Here is a 16,445-nt window from a genome sequence, read left to right as displayed (position 1 = left end):
TTAGCTCCTTGTACTTTTGTTCCCTCGACCGGTACCATTCCTCGCAGTTTATGCAAATAAAACAGGAAAAAAAGGAAAAGAAAGGATTAAAAGCACTTTTAATAAATAATAATAAAATAATTGAAATTTACTGAAAATAAAAGACGTACCTTTCTTCGGGCTTGAACACTGGCTTGGTTGAATGTCCTTTTGGAACCTGTTCTTTTGGAAGTATGCTTGATCTCCACTTTTCAAAACACCCATAAATTCCACTTTTCAACCTTTTCAAATCTTAATCTTTCAAAATCGATACATTTTATAGTACACTCTTTCCAAAAATATCTTACCTCTCAAAACACACACAAGTAACTACGTCACCCCTTCTAAAATACACAAGTCACTTCTTTCACACCTAAACACTTTGCTTTTCACATGAACATTTTATTTCCTAAAATTTTCTACATTATCTTCAAAACCATTCTTCACCTTTCAAAACACCATAATGCACTCTTCACTTTTCCCATCTAATACTCTTCAACATATACATACAATTCACTTTAATATTCTACACACCTCACTATTAAACATTTATATATTTCATACTATTTTTAGATTTCCAACATACTCTACAATTCGACACATACACTTATCATTTTCAAAACAATACCTTTCATTTTTAAAATCACAAAAATCACTTTTCAAACTAAACACACGCTTTACCATTCACAATCCACTTTTAATTACAAATTACCTTTCTACACATACACTCCATCTCTTAACACATATACACATACATGATTCACTTCAGCACTCCACACATTTCACTATTCAAAACTCATACATTTCACCATTCAATATATATTCTTTTCAAGACATTTTACATTTAAAATAAAAACCCTTATTTCATTTAAGCAAAACAATGCAAAATTCACTTTTCTAATTCAAAATTCTCACCATATATAATTAAAAAAAATAGAATATCTGATAAAACTTTAATGTTTTCAAAATTCAAGCAAGTATTCTGACAATTACAAAATAATATCATATTTGGGCTTATGCTAAAACTTAAATTTGAAGCACTTGAAAATTTTCTAACTTTTCTCCGAAACACTTTATAAAGGATCTGAGAATGATTGCCATGTAATGATTTTATACTTCAATGCCTATAACCCATCTAAAAAAAAAATTTCTCAAACCCTTCACCGTCATGAATATATAAAATAATTGAATCATGTTTGTACATAGAAGCTCTCCGATACGGTCACTAAAATAATTCAAATAGAATAATGCAGCCATTAAACTTATAAACTCAAGGTTATTTATATTAAGAACAAAACTATCTGCAAAATGAACAAATCTATAATGCACCATCATTGAGGAAAGCCACGTATGTTATCATCCCACAAAAGAAAATCAAATTTTATACAAAATACATTAGAGTCCTAGAAACAAGAATGAATGGCAGTCAGCTTGAACTTAATCGCAATGGAGACAAAGTAATAATTTATATGAAAAGGGGAAAGAAACAAGTGATAAACCTTTGTCATTTTATATTTCTATAGAAACCGTAAAAGAAAAGATAAGATTTCGACCTTATATCAATTGCTGTGAATCAGCCTCGGGGTCATGCGAAACGGAGGAAGACAACGAACAGAGAGCTTCGTCTGTGGCTTCTCACGCGATCCAGGGAGGAGGTGGGCGATTCTGTTCTATGCCAACCGAGAGCAAGAAGGCGGGCAGGGGCTTCGGTTTGTTCTATCCGTGCGAAGTGGAGAGGTTCTCGAGCTGAAGCAGTTCGCTAATTAGAGAGTAGCGACGGGGCTGAGCAGTTCGTCAATCAGGAGATGGGGCTGGGTGCTAGCGAACTGCAGAGGTGGAGCGATGGACTGAGAGGCTTGTGCGAATCGGTGGGAGAGAACAGGAATTGAAGGAGCTTCACAAACTAGAGCCTGGGAGTTGGATGGTTTTCTGTGTGTGTATATGAGAAGTGTATGAGAGCGGAGAGTTCTTTTGGTTTCACGAACTGGGAGGGAGTTGGGGTGGAGAGGCTTGTGCGAATTGTGAGAGAGGGAGAGGGATCATGCCAATTAGAGAGAGTGCGGGATGTAGAGGATATGGGGGAGTTGTGCGAATTGCTGTGTGAGAGAGAGGGGCGGACTGAGTTGTGCGAATGGGAGCAGTTCGGGAGTTGTTCTTTGTCTGTATGGGTTGGAGATGAGAAGGGAGTTCGTGAATTGGGAAGAGAAGGGCTCTGGGTAAGTTCTGAACTTGAGAGAAATGGGGGGAATGGTTTTCTGTGTATGAGATCGTGAAGTCCAAAACGGTTGGAGATGGGATCGTGGGATGGAAAAATTCTGAACTGCAGGCGTCGAGCATGAAGCCTAGAGATTTTCGGAACTGTAGAGAGAACCAAAAATTTGGTTTCTTTTGCCTAGATGGGGTCATGGGCTGGACCGATCGTTGGAAATTTAAAAGCCTTAGTGATGTCAGAATGTAACGATCTTAGGCTCGTTGGATTCGTCTCGTCGAGCCGTTCGATTCGAGTATAAGCTCGTCAAAATCGGAGACCGTTTGGTAACTCAAATTGGGGTTCGTGCGTATGAGGGGGATTTTTCTTCTCTGTGTGCGAATGGGGCTTCTTACACGATCCAGAGAGGGAGATCGTGGATTTGAAGGAGAGATCATGGGGAGTTTTGTGAACTTCCATAATCTAATCACCTCTTAATTTAAATTAAAGGTTATGATTTATTTGTGTTTTAAAAGGGATTAAAAAAAAGGCTGATTAAGATTTGATTAAAAAAAATGAAGCAGATTTTTATTAAAAAGAATTTTGGGTTTGATTGGTTAAACCGGCTCAATACAATTCAAAACCATTTCTTAATTCAAAATTAATGGCTAGGATTAAATCATATCTTAAAAATGAATTTAGGAGTTAGTTTATAATCCAAAGAGATTTAGAGATTAATTTAGAAAATAATTTATAATTTAAAATACAAATTTTGAGTTAATTTTAAAATAGAAATAATTTTGAAATACTAATTTTATCTCATTTACAACGATTTGAATTTGATTGAGTCGAGGCAAATTTGATTTGATTTTGATTCGATTGGTGAATTGATTTAAGCCCAATGATGTATCAATTGATCGAAAATAAAATAGATTGAGTCGATCGACATCGACGAATCATAAATCGAGCTTGATTTGAGTACATTTCGGAGTTGAATTGAAATTGGATTGAATTGATTTCGATTCAAATTGATCGATAGGTTCGAGTCGATACTACGTCATTAGGTGTCCACCTAAGGGAAATCCTACGGGTGCGACATCTACACTAGGCTAGGAAGACCTAGATGCTAGAATCGAATCCGGGGAAATTGACCTCGAATTATGAGGTCAACAATGAGTCCTAACTATGCAAGAAGAGATAAATCAATTTGTTATCCATATCATATTTCCTTAGAATTTTCTTAATATACTTACTCTAAATGAGAAAGGTGCCATCTTCTCTTTGCTTCTTACTAAATCTAGGAAAATATGTTAGCTCTTCCATCATGCTCCTCTCAAATTTGCTACTCATGATTTCTAAAAAATAATTACAAAGATGTTCATTTATTGATTATATATATATATATATATATATATAATATAATATAATATATATTATTTGGATCAATAAATGAACATCTTTGTAATTATTTTTTAGAAATCATGAGTAGCAAATTTGAGAGGAGCATGATGGAAGAGCTAACATATTTTCCTAGATTTAGTAAGAAGCAAAGAGAAGATGGCACCTTTCTCATTTAGAGTAAGTATATTAAGAAAATTCTAAGGAAATATGATATGGAAGGTGCTAAAGCAATACAAACACCGATGAGCTCAACCATTCAATTAGATAAGGATATGGAAGAAAAATTAGTAGATCATAAAATGTATAGGAGGATAATAAGATCAGTTCTATATTTGATTATTAGCAAACCATATATATTATTTAGTGTTTGTCTATTAGATAGATTCTAGGTTGATTGTAAGGAATCCCATATGACTGTAGTTAAAAAAAAAATTCTTGAATACTTTATGGGAACTTAAAACTTAGATATCTAGTATCCCAGGCACAACTCTTCATTTGAAATTATATAGTATTCTGACTTAGACTTTATAGGGTGTATAATAGATTAAAAAAGCATTTCAAGAGCTTATCAATTCAAAGGGCAATCTTTAGTTTCCCGGTCTAATAAAAAATAAAATTTAGTAGATCTATTCACCACTGAGGTGGAATACATTATTATAGGAAGTTGTGTTGCTCAAGCAACAAATCCTTAACCTTAGAGTTTTTGTGATGTCCTATAATCTAAATTGAAAGAATTATTCTTTTAATCTTTTAATAAATAACAATCAGAGCTATGTAATATCATCTATCAGTAATAAACATTAAAATGGATTCTATAATTCAAAACATTAATATACACATCTATATTCAATCCTAAAATTTTATACAATACTCATGATCTACATAATCAAATCATAAGTGCTTTATCATGTATACAAAAGAATAACTAAAGGAAAAAGAACATAAAAATTCCTAACTAGCCTCACACTCTTGCTCTCCTGCCTTGACCTGAAATCAATTAATCACATATAATGAGCTTAAAAAGCCCACTAGTCACCAAAACCTATATCTCAATTCAAAGCAAGGTAAATGATCAATATGCATGTCAAGAGTCAAATTATAATAGTTGTGTCTATATGATCATTGAATCACTGTAAAAATAATAAAATTCACATGCAATAGTAGTAGAATCTAGAAATAATGAAATATTAAAGTATAGAAGCCAGTAAAATAGTAAACTAGTACGAGCGTCGAATCTATAAAGCAATCATCATATTCATCATACCAATCAGTACAAAAATCGTATAAAATATCAAATCAAAACATCTATAAAGATTGTTGAAATTGAATCAATGTAGTAAAATTATATATGAATGTACACATGCTATCCAGGTATTATATATCATTTTATTAGTACATCACATACTTAATGTTAGTACAGTGAATCAATATCATTTTATATAAAAGTAATATAATAATCTAGTTGTAGGAGTAGTAGAATAATGCAACAATCATAAATCCATATAGTACTAATAAATTTGTACAATAATAAGAATAATTCATCAAAACATGCATTTTAGTAGTCACAATAAATAAGTAGAAGTCCTGACTATCATGGTGTTAGTATCAGTATTAGTAAACTATTGCCTCAGTAAATATAGTCATCACTTTTTGCCCATCAGCACAACAATGATCACCTTATAACTCCCAATCAGTGTATCACGTGAATTAATAGAGGATAACACAAAATCATAGTATTTAAAGGAAAGATCATCGGCCCACCACCCTATACAGGTCAATCAGTCTTTAATCAATGGGTCAACCAGTCTTTACTTATTTGTTTCACATATACATATTATTATCAAAATACTATAACAGTAATAGCAACCAGCTATTGCTCAAGCACATATCCTTATCCATTTTCAATGCATTACAATAAATAATGTATAAATGAGCTTAATCAAGAAGATCCCAAAATATTATAACGGTAAATAAAAAAGAATCCTATTAGGCAAAAATTCATATTTAAAAAAAATTACAAAATACAAAAAATTACATAAAATGATATTTTACGATTTCTAATGTATTACACTACTATTTTTTAACATCAAAATAAATTTTTGGTTAGATAAAAATTACTATTTTTTTCAAAATCATCCAATAAAAAATCTTAAATAAATCAAAGTGTTCATAATCATGATCTCTATAACATACAAAAACGTTATATGGTGAAAGTTTTATCAATACAAAATTATTTATATTTTTTTATAAAAAAATACATATTTGATAAAAAAATACCAAAAACACAAAATCTTTAAAATAAAAAATAGTTTAAAGGTTCCTTGCAGCGAGACGAGCAATTATCTCAAAAGGTTGACAAACAAAAATTGTTCAGCGGCCTCAAAATCCGAGCTTAGTTTCTGTCTCCTCTCATTTCTCCCAAACTTTCCTAATCATTACTATATTAACCAAAATTTTATGGAGGAAGGCTTTTAAAAAATATTTTAATGCCTTTAGATATTTTTGAATAAAATATAATATAATTATTTAATTTAATAATATAATTTAATCAATTTCTTTAATATAAAATATCAACAACAACAACATCAAGCCTTTATCCCACTACGTGGGGTCGGCTACATGAATCCTTTTTCTCCATTGTGTCCTATTAAAAGTCAAATTCTCATTTAAATATAATAAAGAAAGGTCATTCCTAATATTTTCTAACCAAGTCTTTTTAGGTCTACCCCTACCTTTCTTAACATAAGTCAAATCTAATACCTCTACTCTCCTAACCGGGTCATCACAAGGCCGCCATTTTATGTGACCAAACCATCTAAGGCGACTTTCTCTAATCTTATCTTCTACTGGAACTGCTCCAACCTTTTCACGTATATGCTCATTTCGTATCCTATCTCTAAGGGTAAAGCCACTCATCCATTTGAGCATCCTCATCTCTGCCACACTTAACTTAGTATTATGCTTCACTTTTAAAGGCCAACATTCGGCACCATAAAGCATTGCAGGCCTCACTACCATCTTATAGAATTTTCCCTTAAGTTTGAGGGGTACATTTCTATCACATAACAAGCCCGATGCATTCCTCCACTTCAACCATCTAACTTGAATTCTGCTGATAATATCCCCATCTATTTCACCATCACTCTGAACAACAGATCCAAGATATCTAAAATGTGTACTCTTATTAATGACTTGATCGCCCAAAGTAACAATCTCCTATCTAGGTCTATTACTACTAAAATTACACTCCATATATTCCGTTTTGGATCTACTCAAGCGAAAACCTTTAGACTCTAAGGTTGACATCCATAATTCAGTTTACCTTCAACTCCCTCAAATATAAAATATCAATAAATAATTCTTCGGACTTTAAAAATTATAAAAATATCCATAAAATAAATCATAATATTAAAAAAAATTGGTGAAATTAGTTTGTAAATTGGACATTTGACGATCTTGAAATCCTAAATTGTACCAATAGGTATAAATTCTTTAAGGATTTTTGCTGGTATTCAAAAAATATGAAAAAATTTGTGTAAGTAAAATATTACAATCAAAATACTATAATCAAGATAGATTGAGATTTGGAGTTATAATAACTTTAGAAAAAAAATTGATAAATTAAAAATACAAGTTTTTATAATATACCCACATTAAGAAAATGTCATCCCCAACATTTTCCTTATGGATTAGGGCATAAAATTAAGATAAACCAAATCCGTATAATAAAAACTTAAACCAAATCAAAATCAACTCAAAGCTCATCAAAAATCATACATTCATACAGTTCATTTGATCATGTATTATTATATTATGTATGCAAACTAATGCACCTTAATATACCCAATCTACCCGACTCTCAATCAATTCTTACAGCTATGATAATAATTAATTTTTTTGATAACTATGCTCTGATACCAATTGTGATGCCACATAATCTAAATTGGAAGAATTATTTTTTTAATCTTTTAATAAACAATAACCAGAGCTATTTAATATCATATATCAGTAATAAATAACAAAATAGATTCTATAATTCAAAACATCAATGTGCATATCTATATTCATTCCCAAAATTATATAAAATTCTCATAATCTACATAATAAAATCACAAGTACTCTATCGTGTGTACAAAATAATAACTAAAAGAAATAGAACCTAAAGAATCTTGACCAGCATTACACTTCTGCTTTCCTACCTTGACCTAAAATTATTTAGCCATATATAATGAGCTTAAAAAGCCCAACAAGTAACTAAAACTTATAAATGAATTCAAAGCAATATAAAGGAGAAATATGCATGTCAAAAGTCAAATAATAGCTTTTGTATCTATATGATCATTGACTCAATGTAGAAAAAATAAAATTTATAGGCCATAGCAGTAGAATCTAAAAATAGTAAAACATTAAATTATGTAAGCCAGTAAAGCAATGAACCAATATGAATGTCAAATATGTAAAGCAATTGTGATATCCATAATATGAATTAGTATATAAATCGTATAAAATATCAAATCAAAACATCGATAAAGATTGTTAAAATCAAATCAATATAATAAAATCATATATGAATATACACATTCTATCTAAGTATTTTATATCATGTGCTCAATATATCACATGCTTAATATCAATATAGTAAATCAATAGTATCAAATAGTATTAGTATCTATATTAGTAATAATAACAATCAAGTGGTATGAGTAGTAGAATAATATAATAATAGTAAATCCATGCAGTACTAATAAATCAATACAATAATAAGAATAATGCCTCAAAATATGTATTTCAGAAGTCACACTAAACAAGTAAAAGTCATGGCTATCATGATATTTTTAAGTGTTAGTATCAATGTTAGTAAATCATTGGCTTAGTAAATAAAGTCATCACTCTTTATCCGTCGACACAATAATGATCTCCTTATAACTCCTAATTAATATATCACGTGAATTAGTAGAGGATAATATCAAACCATGGTATTTAAAGGAAATCCCGTTAGCCTACCATCCTGTAAAGGACAATCAGTCTCCAACCAACGGGTCAACTAGTATTTACTTATTTATTTCACACATGCATATTATTATCACAATACAATAATAATAATGGCAGCTATTTATTACTCAAGCACTTATGCACATCTATTTTTAATACATTATGATAAATAATATTAAATAAGCATAATTAATATGATACCAAAATGTCATAATGGTAGACAACAAAGAATCCAATTAGGCAAATATGCACATTTGTAGAAATTTCCAAAATACCAAGAATTATATAAAATAATGTTTTAAGACTTTTATTATACTACAATACTATTTTTAGACATCAAAATAAAATTATGGATAAAAAAAATCTATGCATTTTCAAAATTACCCTGTAAAAAATCTCAAATTAATACTCAAAATATTCATAATCAAGATATTTATAACATTCAAAAAGTTACATAGTGAAAGTTTTATCAATACAAAATTATTCATATTTTTCTGTAATAGAAACACAAATTTAATAAAAAAAATACCAAAAATACAAAATATTTGAAATCATAAATAGGGTAAAGGTTCCTTACATCGAGACGAGCAATTATCCCAATAGGCTCGACTGACAAAAATTACTCCATGGCCTCCAAATCCAAGCTTTTAGTTTCTCTCCTCTCATTTCTCTCAAATTTTCTAAACTAATCTCTATTAACTGAAATCTTATGGAGACAGGCTTTTACTAAATATTTTAATGCCTTCAGATATTTTTGAATAAAATATAATATAATTATATAATATAATAATATAATTTAATCAATTTTTTTTATATAAAATTCAAAAAATCATTTTAGGACTTTAAAGATTATAGAAAAATATAAATAAAAAATCATAATATTTAAAAATTATTGGTGAAATCAGTTTGCAAATTGGACACCATATGATCCCGAAATCCTTACTTGTACCGATAGGTATAAATTCTTTAAGAATTTTTATCGGTGTCCAAAAATTATGAAAAATTTCATGTAAGTAAAATATTACAATCAAAATGCTATGACAAAGATGGATTGCAATTTGGTGTTATAAATACTCTAGAAAATAATTGGTAAAGTCAAAATACATGTTATTACACTATTTGTATGCACTATATCAATCTTGTGTGACAATACTAGTTCTATCTACATTTTCAAAAGCCTAATTCAACACTTTCAAACAAATCATATAAATATCAAACATCATTTCATTAGTGAACATGTAGCCAAGGAAGATATAGAACTGTATCATATATTAACATAAAATCAATTGACAAACTTTTTTATAAAACTCCAAAATTATGATACCTTCAGCACACTGAGAACTAAAATAGGTGTCATTGACATTCATTCTTAGATAATTTGGGGTAGAATTGAGATTAGTAATATATATTTGTGTTTTGTTTATTTTGTTTTATTTTTGCTTGATTTTGTTTATTTAATTTATTTTTTATCATCATTTTTTTAAATAGCTTATTAGTAGAAGCTTTCCCTTATCTCCACACATAAAATATTTTTAAAAATAAAATAAAAAATGTTCACATTATACTGTACAATTCTTAATCATATTATATGATCCATTTCACTATGCACATCTTCGCCATTCATGTAATCAACAGTCTATATAGGATTATCTATTGATGATCATACTATATAACCACCTCTTCATATATGATCTACATGTAGAAAGTCATTGGATGAATTTAAATAGGAAGATATGAAATTAATTATGCAATCAATCTATATAAACACATGTTCAAATCTTTAGTAAAAAAGACATCCAAACAACTCCTTTGAATGAATGCTTTTATGAAGATTGCACAGTACTATGCTGGTCGTACTATATGATTTGACTACTTTTTCCAACAGGTCATCCAAAATGATTTAACTTCTTATATTTTCATAGTATGATCCTCAATTATATTGTATGATATTTTTAACTCTATATAAGGAAGGGAAATTGTATGATTTTAAATCACACAAATTCTTTCTCCTCTCATTCCCTTATATTCCTAGCCTCTGTATTCCAAAATAGTAGGGGGTAGCATGAGAACCTAAGCTTTAATGGGTTGTCCTTCCCGTAGACCCGTAGACATTATGTTCCCCACCATTGAGGATGAGGTTTCCTATTATTATTATTAGGTAGTATGCATCACTCCACTACGCATCCTATATCATAATATTCTCAATTACTAGATTCTCAATCTCTTCACCACCAACACATACAATTTCTCTTAACTCTAATCTTTCCCTTCAACTCAGAGCTCCTTTATGAGTTTTGTGTGAGCCTTAAGATCAATGCAGACTACACTTGAATGCAACCATATGTGTGTAAATTTCCTTTAGAAATTAAATCTTAGGATCTTGTCAATATTCTAAACCTATCCAATGAAGGAGTTAATCCTCTAGTCTATCCTATAAGGGAGATTATGAGTAGTTTACAATTAATCTCACTATTAGAAATGTCTCCTTAAATCCGCACTAACCCCTTATTTAGTCTATTAACCAAAATACACATATTATCCAATATTTTTTTCATACTTCTATCTTACATAAGGCTTTAGATAGAGTTAATATCACCCCACATCTATCAACTGCTACCTATTTAATTATGTCCAACACACCTTTTGATGCAACTCTCATGCTTATAGGGTATTTATAAAAACTTACATCTGTTAAATGCCAAGGAGTCCGACATAAGAAAAATTTAGCCTTAGGACACCTTGTTGCATTTATCCTAAATAAATATACGAATTGTTGTACCTCATGTTTACAGATATCTTTCCCATTTTCTGCACTGACAGTTCCTTCCATGTCCTCTTTCATAAACATACAAAGGAAGAGCCTAAGTTTGATAACGAAGGGGGATAACCTCTAGCACCAATGATTGTACCAACTATAATACAACCTTCTGCACATCAGTATGGCCTTTATAACACTACTGACTACCAATTTTCAGGAATGCAATCAATAATGGGAGTGGATTCAATAGCAGCACATATAGATGTAGTAGCAGCATGGCACAGATCGAGCCTGGCACACTAAACAGTTTGCTACTCTACACCGATACTTCTAGTTACCACCACCACAACTTTCACTTGATCAGGGTCCTTTTACTTGTAAGTTGTTGTTTGTTGTGTTCTTTGTTCTTTGTTATTTTTTTTGTGTAGTCATATATTTTTTGTAAATTGAATTAAATTAAAATAAAATAAAAAAGTTGTTTGTTCTTTCTTTTTAGCTGATTGTCTTCCATTTTTTGTGTTTTCAAAAGGGGGAGTAGGAGGTTGAATATTTTTTTATTTTATTTTAATTTAATTCAATTTTTTGGTATTTATGCTCATTCATTTTTCCTTATTATTCTTAATATTAAAAAAGGGGTTTAATAATTTTAAATTTCTGCTTATTTTTCAAAGAATTCACCAAGGAAAGGTGAAATAAGGAGAAAATAAAATTAATTTAAAAATCTCAATTAACAATATTTTCCATCATTAAGAAGGGGGAGATTGCTGCAATTTAGGAGCTCAATCATTAGATTTTGATTTTTATAAATATTATTAGGTTTTTACTTTATTTCTCCTAGTATCATTATTGTATATTTATTTTTATACTAACATTTCAGGTACACCATGCAAAAAAGGATCTACTCAAGATTGTGTAGAGTAGGGTGATGTGTGCAAGAGTTTAAAACTTTTCTTTTTTATCTTTATTTCATGAAACAAAAGTCTTATAATGGTGTATACTAGCTTAGCAACCATGCACACACACACACACACACGAGGTAGTTAAAACATGAATTTCAAAATTTTTGGAATTCATACTATATGATCTTTTTTCCAAAAAATAAGTTCAAACAACTAATTAAATAACTAAGCTAGTTGACTTAATGGTATTATATTATCTAAATTGTATTGTAGGATACAATCAGTTTAACTTATGCCCAAACCATCAATGAGATTTAGGCAAGTATTTATATTTTGAAAATTTTAAACTAATTGTACAATGTAATCATGTTCATATTATATGATATATGAAATATTACCTAAATAAATCCATTTGATTAGTCAATCAAATCAATGTTAATTAATGAGAGGTGATCTTGTTATATGTTTTTGATTGTATTGGATAATTGACAAATGTAATTTTTTTATTATGCAAGGGATCATCCAAGATGAACCTTGATTTGTTAAACTAATCATACCATTTGATATGAATCATACTGGATTATTGATAAAGATGATTTTTAGTCATCCTAGAGATCATCTTGGATGAACTGAAGCAGTGTATACAAATTATACTTTACAGTCAGTACTTCATACTGTATGATTTATTTAGGTTTCCCGAACCAATCATTATATAGCCTATTCATCATTTAGGATGAATAAAGATTTTTGTACTATTTATACTATATGATCTATGATTGTACTATACAAATATTTTTTGACTGACTTAAAAATTTAATCTTTTTCAAACCCTTGTATTTAAATTTCAACATAAGACTTTGGAAGGGTCTTTCTGATGTTGAGAGAATTCTATGTGGAGAGATTTGTGAGAGATTTATATTCTTAAGAGATCATGGAGTTTTAAGAGGGGAGAGGGAGATGGTGTGTGTGAGGGAGAAGTAGTGTGTGGGGATTTCTCGTGGTTACTCAAGGAAAGCTTCTACATAAGTTTCTCCATGTCCTAGTTGATCGTGAGGGAAGTCCCAGAGGAAAATGTGTTGAAGGCCAAAGGTCGATATTAGGTTGTTTGACTCACCAAGAGGTTGAAAGGGATTTCAAGTTATCTACCTCACTAGAAGATTTAAAAGGATTCCAGGTTCTGTAACTCGGCAGGAGGGTTAAAAGGATTAATGTTCTCAGCTGCACCATGAATGGGTGTAACTGATTTTGTAAGGGATTCACTGCCTACTTGTGGGGGATAAAGAAGAGTCAATAAATGTTTAGTGCAATTTTTGGAGAGGACTCTAGCGAGTGGATGTAGTTCAAGATTGATAGAACCACCATACAATTTATGGTGTGTTTGTTTCCTTCTTTAGGTTTTTTTTTTTTTTGCGTTTTAATTTTCATATATTTTCGTCTTAAAAATTTGTGATAACCATATTTTAATGATTTTGGACAAACTTTTGTGAGCAAGGAAAAACAAAAAAAAAAAGAAAATAAAAAGATATGCAAATATTTTTCTATTAATTTTTCAATTAAATAAAATATATAAAGTTTACTTGGTTCTTTTATATTAGCTTTCCCATATGTTTTTATTTGACATCATTCTTAAAAGAAAAAGGTTTTGAAAAAACATTAAATGACTAATTAATCACCCCTCTTGGTATGCCTGGGGTAGTTCAATAGATTTAACAACCTCTTTTGAACTCTCAGTATTTGCTAATATAGATAATTAGTCGGCTTAAAAAATTATTTAGCTTACTTTGCAATAAAGAATTCAGGAAGTTCAAAAGTTAGGTTCAAAGTATCTAGAATTGAGTGGCGATATTAAGTTTAGTAAGGGAATTTAACTTTTTTTATCTGATTATGGTACCATTTTTTATAAGAATAAATTATGGGTTCCTTTTATTGGTGATTTAAGGGTTGAGATTGTACATAAGGCTTACTATTAAGGCTATATTATCCAGGAATCAACAAGATGTATATAGATTTGAAAGGTATGTTCTGGTTGCCTAAATTAAACAAAGATATAGCAAAATTCATTTCAAAGTATGAGGCATATCTGTTAGTAAAGATAGAGTGTTAATGACCAGATGGTCTCTATAGTCATTGTATGTCTCTGAGTATAAATGGGAAGAGATAAAGATAGATTTTTTTTTGGGCTTTCCCAAATTGAGATAGGGGTATGATGCTATGACTGATTTACCTCTAGGTTATGGAGAGGTATTCAATAGAAACTCGGTATAAAATTGTACTTTAGTATGACTTTTATCCATATATAGTTGATGAGTTCGAAAGGATTATTCAGGAACTAGAGAAATTTTTAAGATTATGTGTTCTAGATTTTTGCATTAGTTCAGAGGATTATATCCTGCTAATAGATTTTATGTATATCAATAATTATTAGAACAATATATGCATGGGTCCTTCTAAAGTTTTATTTTGTAGGAAGTGTAGAACCACTTTGTCATTGATAGAGGTGCGGGATTGACAAGTGATAGGATATACTTTTGTGAATGACACCATGGAAAAGATCCATCTAATCATAGAAAGGTTGAGATCTACAAAGGATAGACACATGAAATATTATGATTTGAAATTTAAGCTAATTGAATATCAAGTTTTTGATTTTAATTATGTCAAAGTTAGTCCTATGAAAGGTGTCAGCATATTTGAGAGAACCAACAAGTTGAGTCCAAGGTACATTTAACCTTTTGAGATTGTTGAGAGGATTGGTAGTTCTACTTATAAGTTGTTCTTGATTGATCATATGTCAAGTATAAATAATATATTTCGTGTATCTTCTTTTAGGAAGTGGTATCGAATTTTGGAAAAGATTATCTACTGATTATGCTAAGGTTCATCCAAATGTGTATTATAGGGAGAAGCATAATAATATTCTAGTATATAATATGATGAAGTTGAGGAGAAAACATATTCCAATGGTCAAGGTACGATAAAAAAATAGGATTTCTGGAGAGACTGCTTGGGAGAAGGAATATGAGATGTGATGGCTGTATCCACGTTTGTTATGACTTGTTTTTAATTTAGGAATATTGAGGATGATATTTTTCTAAGGAGGGAAGTATTGTGAGACCTCAAGGATCAAAATACTATTCAGACCTATTTTAACCAATTTGAAATTAGGTAATCTATTAAAGTTTTCCATTTAAATCCTTTAGCAAGTGTCTTAGCTTGATGTGTGTGAATAAAAAAGGGTTGCATGTATTTTGTAGTGGATTTTATTAGTTCAAATGTGTATTCTTGAAATCTAAATTTTCTCTGAGGCAGCCCGACACCCTGAAGCTATGTTATTTAGTGCTTCAGCACTGCATCCTTCAACACTTTAGTATTAAGTTTTTAATCCCAAACATTTAAGTTAGGAGTTTTTCAATGCTTTGGTGCATGGCATGGGAGGTAGTGCTATAAGTCCAAAAAGGGAGTGCCATGGCTGATGTTAGTGCAAATTTTTATATTTAAAATATCTAAAACCATTGGTCCATTCATTCAAACTCACAACCAGCCAAGCTAGAGAGAAAGAGAGATGTTTGGATAATATTTTACATAATTTATTGAAATTTGGTTGTATTTTAAAACTAAGAATTTTTGCTCAAAAGTGTTTTGATTGCATACCGTTAAGGCAATTTGGCACTTTTTAAATTTAGACCAATTATGCTTTAATTAATTAAATGCATTGAAAAATGTGTATAATAGTGATAGAGATATGAGATGATTTGATGTGGTGTTATGCTGATGCCAATAGGCTACCAAGGTGGGATTCTATTATAATGGAGCCAACAAGCTACTAAGGTTGGATTCTAATAATGAAGATATGTATAAAAATTTGGGCTTGAGAGCCATTCTGATAATCACTCAGATAGTCACTATGAAATATTTACTCATAATTTAGTTAGTTTCAGAATTTATTTAAAGAACTAAGTTTCAGTTTCAATATAGTTAAATAATTACTTAAATGCATTCAATATTAGTATATGTTTCAATTTTAATTTTATATATGATACTTCTATTTATTATTACATCACAATATTTTTAATTATTTTGGCTTTAGTTCTTGATTTTTATTTTAGGCTATGATAGCTATTGAGTTGTGTTAGCTCTCTCATACGTTTTCTTCAATTTTTAGGCTAGGGAAAGGATAAGAAGCGAGTTG

The sequence above is a fragment of the Dendrobium catenatum genome, unplaced genomic scaffold (assembly GCF_001605985.2).
Source record: "Dendrobium catenatum unplaced genomic scaffold, ASM160598v2 fragScaff_scaffold_742, whole genome shotgun sequence".
Taxonomy (NCBI): domain Eukaryota; kingdom Viridiplantae; phylum Streptophyta; class Magnoliopsida; order Asparagales; family Orchidaceae; genus Dendrobium; species Dendrobium catenatum.
This window is presented reverse-complemented; position numbering follows the sequence as displayed.